The sequence below is a fragment of the Arvicanthis niloticus genome, chromosome X, assembly GCF_011762505.2.
Source record: "Arvicanthis niloticus isolate mArvNil1 chromosome X, mArvNil1.pat.X, whole genome shotgun sequence".
Taxonomy (NCBI): domain Eukaryota; kingdom Metazoa; phylum Chordata; class Mammalia; order Rodentia; family Muridae; genus Arvicanthis; species Arvicanthis niloticus.
The window spans coordinates 53457197-53465326 of NC_047679.1; positions in this window are offsets into that span (position 1 = coordinate 53457197).

The window sequence follows — 8130 nt, forward strand, 5'->3', positions numbered from 1 at the left end:
ATACTCAAAACATTGCTTTTGGCAAGTGTATCACAGACATAATTATTTTGTTTTTCTCATTGTACCCTATTATATGACTATAATTTTGACATTCTCATTAGTGATGATTTTCAAATTGATCACTACAAGTGGAATTGCTTAGGCTTTTCTTGCATAATGGTGTTCTTTCACTTTGTATTTAGCACTTTGTGAAGTAGCTGAGATTGTACTACTTACTAACAATACCTCATTAAATTAAACTTTTCATTTTTATCTAGAAAAAGAAAAACAACAGGACATAACAAGCATTGGCAAGGATATGGAAAAAATGAAACCTTTGTGCATTACTATAGGGGATATAAAATAATATAAATACTGTAGAACACAACTTTATGATTTCTAAACACAGAATTACTACATTATCTTACTTTCCATTACCAAGTATACTCAAAAGAATTGAAAGCAGAGGCTCAAGATATTTATACATCAATGTTTACAGTAACACTATTTTTATAATATTTTTATTGATTATTTGGGTATTTCACATCATGAACCCCAAGCACCCTCAAACTGAATCCTCTCCTATCAGCACTCATGCAAGAAGCCATCAGTTATGGAGAGCTACACTTTAGCATCCTTATCACAATTTTTAAGAGTTCTCTTCTATGGCTTTCTTTCTAGGCTGTTATTTTCATGGGGGCAGTGAAGGGTTGTCACATAGACCTTCTCTATGTCTTTCTCAACTCTGAGTTTGTAGTTACCAATACCATAGCAAAATTATCTTCCTTTCCCTTTACAGTTATCAAGACCATGGATCACGGACCTCTACATGGGTTCCAGCATCACTATGAACCCTGGACTTCAGCACTCTGGTAGCAGTACATACTACAGATATCAACATGGCCCTTTGCCACAGCATAGGGCATGGGCACAATCCTTGCCCTTGGCAACATTGGCCAAGGACATCAACATGGCCTCAAGTGGCAGTGCAGACCACTGATATCTGCATGGTTTTCAGTATTAAGCAGGGCCACAGACATCAACATAGACCCTTGCTGCAGTAGGACCAGAGAACCAGACATGGTTCTCAGCAGCAGCATGAACCATGGACATCAACATGGCCTCATGTGCTTGAGAAGGCTACTCACTAGCAACACTAATCTTAAAAGTCCAAATTAGCAAACAATCCAATTGCTTATAGTATGTGAATGGATAGGTGTGTGGGACCGTGAAAGGATAGCTTAGTTTCTGGTGAAGCACTGACTAGAGATGACTACCGAGCTGCTGCTTAATCTCCCAATAAGACTTCTCTATGTTCTTCCACGGAGGCTGCTGCCAACTCAAGCAAGCTAGCTGACCCAGCCAAGCAAGTGCTGTAACCAAGAGTCTCCTTCCCTTGGGGTGCTGCCAGAGCTTCTCCCTCTCATCTCTCTCAGCTGCGGGCTGGTCCAGCCCGTATGCCCTCCATCTCAGTTCTTCCACAGCTCCCAGCAGCATCTGGGAGCCCAAGGACAGGAACCACGGTCTCCCCATCTAGCCGCTTTGGCCGGGAGACCCCCCACACAGGAGCTCTGCCCCCACGGGACTTCAGGCTGAGATCTCTCCATGCCCAGGCGGAGCCCGGCAGCTTCTCAGCCCAGCGTGCCACCGGTGCTACGTGGAGTGAACTCAGTCAAATTCCCGTGCTTCTGCCTCCCTGAGCTATATATATATATATATATATATATATATATATATATATATATATAACATTTTCATCTGTATATATATATATATATATAACATTTTCATCTGTATTAATTAAGTTTTGATATATGTTATAACATGGATGAACATGGCAGATACAAAAGCATCAATATTGTATAAATGTATCTCTATGAGACATTTATAATCAGTAAATCCAGAGACAAAATGGAGACTAACAGAAATTGGGAGAGACAGGAGTAGTGAGTCTGGTGGGTATAGAGTCATGAAAAGAGTTTAAAAGTAAATGGTGGTGGTGTGTTCTTAATATTATGAACAGATTTAACACTAGTAAACTGTGCATTTAAAAGTGTTTCCAGCTTTTGCTCTTGCCCTTTCCCCATTCCCTACCCCGTCTTTCCAAGTGCTCATGGCCTGCCTCTACTCCTCTACTTCTCTTCTTTTCTCTTTCCTTCTTTTCCCTTCCCTTCTCTTCCCTTCCCTCCCCTCCCTTTCTTTCTCTCTCCATATCTCTCTCTGCCTTTCTCTGCCTCTACTACCCTCTTAACTCCCCTCCCCATGCCCTGAATAAACTCTATTCTATACTAAAAAAAAGTGTTTCAAAGGTAAATTTTATACAAAGGACCACATTGAGATTGCTAATAGTGGTAATATCAGAGTTTCCAACTTTAAAAATTGTAAAAGCTGAAAGAAAAATATACCATGGTAACACTAGCCAATGAAACTTGAAGTTAATATATAAACTTGATCAAAAGAACCTTAGAACAAAGAAATTTATCTGTGATAATGAAGATCTACCTGATACTAAAGTTCTCTAAACAGTTATAAAATGCATATGTGTTTATAAGAGTGTCACAATAAATAAGGCAAAAACTAACTACTGCAAGGAGCAACAGACAAATGTACTATTATAGCTACAGACTTCCACTATTGATAACTGATAGATTAAACAGGCAGAACATCAATAAGGGTATAGTAGAACTGAAGAGCATCATCAATCAACTGGATATAGTTGACATTTACAGAGTACACCATGTAGCAAGAAAAGAATAATATTCTTCTAAAGCTCATAAGAATCATTCACCAATACAGTCCATATTAAGGGCCATAATTTTAACAGTCTGTAAAACTAGAAATTCTACAAAATATATTCTCACTACACAGTGAAATTAGGCCAGAAATATGTAAATGGAAAGATTCTGGACAATCTCAAAACAGTTAGAGATTAAGGCATACATTTCTAAATAACATAGCCAATGAAATCTCAAGAGAAATTTTAAGAATGCTTTCATGTAAATAAAAAGGAAAATTTGAATTGTCACAATTTTTCTGATGCAGAGACTTTCAAAGGCAAATTTATAGGATATATTGAATATATTAGAAGAGAAAATCTAAAATCAGTAATCAGAACTTCCACTTAGAAAACAAGATAAAAAAAGAGTAACATATGCTTAAATCAAGAAGAAAAAAGAAACATCAAACTTAGTACAGAAAATCAGTGAAATTGTGAACAGGAAAATAATGTGCAAAATTATTGAAACAGAAGGTTACTTTTTAAAAAGCAAGTATGAACAGTAAAATTGTAGTTAGGCACACCAAGAAGGCACAGATTTCCAATATTAGACATGATTTTACTGATTCCTTAGACTATAAAAGGATAATAAAATTAGCATAAAGATTGAATCAATAATAACATTCTAAGCTTAGTTTCAGTAGTGAATTCTTCCAAATGTTTAAAGAAGAAAGTAAAATAAAAAGAACATCTAGCTTATATAAGGTGAGCAGAGGCCCTTGGATAATTACAAGTTAACAATACAGACCATTACATCTCATGAACATTAATGAAAATCCTTCGTAAAATACTAGGAAATGAGTTTTGTGATGTATGAAAGTAATCACGTCAATAGATACTTTACAAAGCCCTTTCATAAATTCAGCATCACTTTTTGACAAAAAGTCTCTCAACAAATTAAGAATTTAGAAACACTCCCACAATTTGAAAGATATTCATAAAACTGATAACAGCTTACATCAAGCCTAATGGTAAGAAACATGATGCTTTCTCCAAATGATAAGGAAAAAACTAGGACACACCCTCTTACAACTCCTGTTCATCATTGTACTGAGTCCTACATAGTGTAATAGAAAAAGAAAGGAAAAAAATACACATTTAGAAATAAAATTTATCTTTGCTTATAGATGGCATAATGCTTATATAGAATATTATAAAATATATTAACAGTTTATATGTGAAATATAGAAATATATGATAATATATTTTACATATATGAAAAATATAAGATAAATTAGACCTTAAAACTTATAACACAATACAATTATAATAGCACAAAAATAAAAATAGTGAGATACAAATTTAACACAACATGAACAGGATCAACATACAAAAGTCTATAAAAAAATCAGATGAAAGAAAGCAAATCTTTGAACAAATGGGAAAGTGTTGATTGTTTATGTATAGGAAAACTTGTTAATATATAAAGTCTTTCCAACTTGATTTATAGATAGAATCTTGATCAAAATCTGAGCAATTTTATGGATATCAATAAAATGGTTATAAAGTTTATATGAACAATAAAAATACCAGAATAGCCAATATAATACTGAAGGAACTCAACCTTAAGATTTCCTATGAAGCCACAATAGTTGAGCCAGTGTATTTTTACTTATTTTTACATATTTACTAAAATATAAACAACCTATAAAGTAGACTCATGCAAACAAAACTAACTGACTTGTGAAAAAACAAAGAACAATGAATGAGAAAATCTATGTGACTTTGGCTTTGGTAATTCGTCTTTCACATACTCATTTAAAGTGCAACTCATAAAAGAAAAATTGTAAGTTAGATTTTTATTAGAATTCAAAGATTCTCTCTCAAAGACATTGTAAAAATAAAAAATAAGCCACAAATTAGAAAGATAACATTTGAAATCATATATTTGATAAAGGACTTGCATCCCACATGTATCATAACACTTTAAGGTTTTTTTGAGACAGGTCTCGGTATATAGACATGATTGGTCTGGAACTGAACTTATAAGCCAGACTAGCTTTGCACTCACAAAGATCCACTTGCTTCTCTCTCTCAAGGTTTTAATGCAAGAATTAAAAGCATGTGCCTACCACACTGGGATTACCAATAACATTTTAAGTCAACAATATGAATAGCACAGTTAAGAAATGGGAAAATACTTGAATATATCTTAACTATTAAGATAAGCAGATAACATCTTAAGATAAATAAGCATATGAACATTATATGTCACTAAGTAATTGCAAATTCAATGAAAAAGACTTATGATTATATACCTATTAGAATGGTTAAAATATAAAAATGAACATTTGGTGTGCTGGTAATGACATAGAGATACAGGGACTCTCATTCATTGTTAGTAGTGTTACTAATGTGGTACAATTACTTTATAAAACATATTGGTAGTCTCTCTGTCAATTTAGTGAATAGAAGAATGGAAGAAAAATCTTTCCAGCTATACATGTGACAGAGGTTAATATCCAAAATATACAAAGAACTAAAAAAAAAAAAAACACACACAACAAAAAGCCTAATAAAAATAGACTGTGGAACCAAACAGAGAAATCTCAAAAGAAGAAATATAAATGGCTAGCAAACAGTTTTAAAAGTGTTCAACATTGGGCTAAAAAGATAGCTCAGTGGTTAAGAGTACTTGCTGCTCCTGCCAAGGACTAGGATTTGGTTCCCAGCATCCATACAGTGACTTACAACCATTTGTAACTCCAGTTCCAGGGGCTTCAACACCCACTTATGACCTTCTCTGGTACAAAGCATGCTCATGGTATATATACATATATTCAGGCTAACACTCATACACATAAAATAGATAAATTCAAATAAAATAAAGTGTTTAAACAACATCATTAGTCTTTAGGGAAATCCAAATTAAAACTACTCTGATAGAATCAACTAACCTGTGTCCAGCCAAAGTGCATGCATGGGGCTGACCTAGGACCTCCTATGTAACAGTTGTACAGCTTGGTCTTCATGTGGGACTCCTAACAGTGAGATCAGGGGCTGTCTCTGACTCTGTTGCCTGCCTTTGGGACACTTTCCTCCTACTGGGCTGCCTAGTCTAGCCTCAATAGGCGATGTGCCTAGTCTTACTGCAACTTGATATGCCAAGGTGGGTTGATATCCATGGAAGACCTGATCTTTACTGAGGAAAAAGGGAAGAGTGGGATTGAAGGAGGGAAGGTTTGGGAAGGACTGGGAGGAGAGGGGAGAGGATAAATGATGGTCAGGATGTTAGTTAAGTAAATAAATAAATAAATAAATAAATAAAGTAAAAAAAAAAACACTTTTATATCCCATCTCATCCCAGTCAGAGTGATTATAACCAAAAGATCAAAGGATAACAAATGCTGTTGAGGAAGATGGGAGTGATGTGGTCACTGTGCAAATGGGGGTGGCAGATCTCACAAACCTGAAACTTGAGCTTTCCCATGACTCAGCCATTTCACTTCTGGGTATATGTCCAAAGAATGCACAAAAGACTTGCTTACTTATCAGTGTTCATTATGGCTATATTTTGGGCTACCTGTCAAGACTCTGTCTTTAAACATGTATGCAGGACGAATAAAATAATACCACTTCCTTAGGACAATTAACTGCCAATAGTTCTTCAGAAAAGTATAGGTACTTCATGGGTACCTCCATTGCAATAAATAGGAAATCAAATCAGTCTAGATATCTATCAGTTGATGAGCAGGTAATTAAAATGTAGTATATAAACACAATATTTTACCAAGTTGTACAGAAAAATGAAATTTGCAAGAAAAATTAATGAAACTGAAAATGATTATACCAAATGAGGGGGCCGAAATCCAGTACATAAATGCTACATGTTCTTTCTCATATATAGACCCTACCTTCAAATTTTTAGATTTCTGTTCTTAAGAGTGAATGTAGAGGCCAGGAACCAAGAAAGGAGCCAGAGGATGGGGGTAGGCATTAGGATGTATAGTGAAACACATGGCATATTAAAATAGAAGGGGAACTACCAGGAAATAAAGAATTAAATAGCATAGGGAGAGAGGGTAAGAGGAAGGGAAGATGGGAAGACAGGTTTAACAAAAACAGGATATATTAAAAGGCCATACAGAAACCCATTTCTTTATAATCCAACCAAAAATAAATTTGAAAAGGAGCTTATATAGGTGGATAATCCTGCTCCCTGGCGGCATAGAATTTCTGTTGCTCTTTGTTTGTTTTATCTTAGTTAGCTTTCAAATTTTCTGAGAGTATAATTTGATTGCATTCCTTCCTTCCTTTTCCCCTCTAACCCCTCTCATATATCCTTCCCTGCTCTCTTTCAAATTCATAACATTTTCCTTTTGTTTTAATAATTGTTACTGCATGCATGTTAGTGTAAACATTCCAGAACCACATCAGGACATCTTCCTATAAGTTCTTGGTCAGAGAGGACCCCACAGGCTCCCAAAATAATACAGTTTATTGTCATTGCTATTGGCTGCCCGCCAGGATTAGATGGTAAGGCCCTGTTGACAAAACATCACACACTTTGTCCCCCAAACATGGAGAATTCAAGATGGAACTGAATTGAAATCTTTCTGCTACTTAGTGTTCATAGTGCTAGAAGGTGCTGTGTGGGATGCTTGAAGGGAAAAGATAGTGATGGTCTCTACCCAACTGTGCACCCTCTGTGATACAATACTAACTTACCAGGCAAGGTATGCCTACTGGTACAGTAGTGGTATGAGTGTTTGTGGGGTAGCCAGTAGCTTTGTGGTGGGAATTGAGATACACATCATGGGAAGAAACACACTCTCAGTACTGTAAGATAAATTGAAATCTATGGCTGGGAAGAGGGTTCACAGGCCCTGGTGGGGAGCCTACCACTGTTGTTTTGCTAATCTCAAATATCTTCTAGATAATTATGTTTGCACCCATAAACTAGTGCCGCCCTCAACTCAATGGTGGGGTCTGTTTATTCATTTATTAGTTTTTTTTTTTGCAGTGGGTGAAGATTAGTGAAGGGACTTATATCTGGTCAGTGTACTGAGAATAAGTGACCACTGAATGTTCAACCATAAATGATACACCTGTATCATCCCTGCCACTGTCTGGGGAACACTATAGGAGAAGGGGTGGAAATAATGTAAAAGCTGTAGGAAAGAGAGAAGTGCTATCAAATGGCTATCCTGGTACAAAATGGCCACTACAATCACAAATATATAGTAAGTGTCTATTGGTGTACAAGGCCTACATGGGATTGAGCCCATCAACATTCCATAAGCAATGAGGAAATTGCCCATGGGGCACCTGTCCTTTCCTAAAGAACTATTGGTAGTTTCACAAGTTGCCTATACTCCAGCAAACTTTTCCCTACCTGTGCTTATGTAACCAACCCTAACTAAAATCAGTAGATA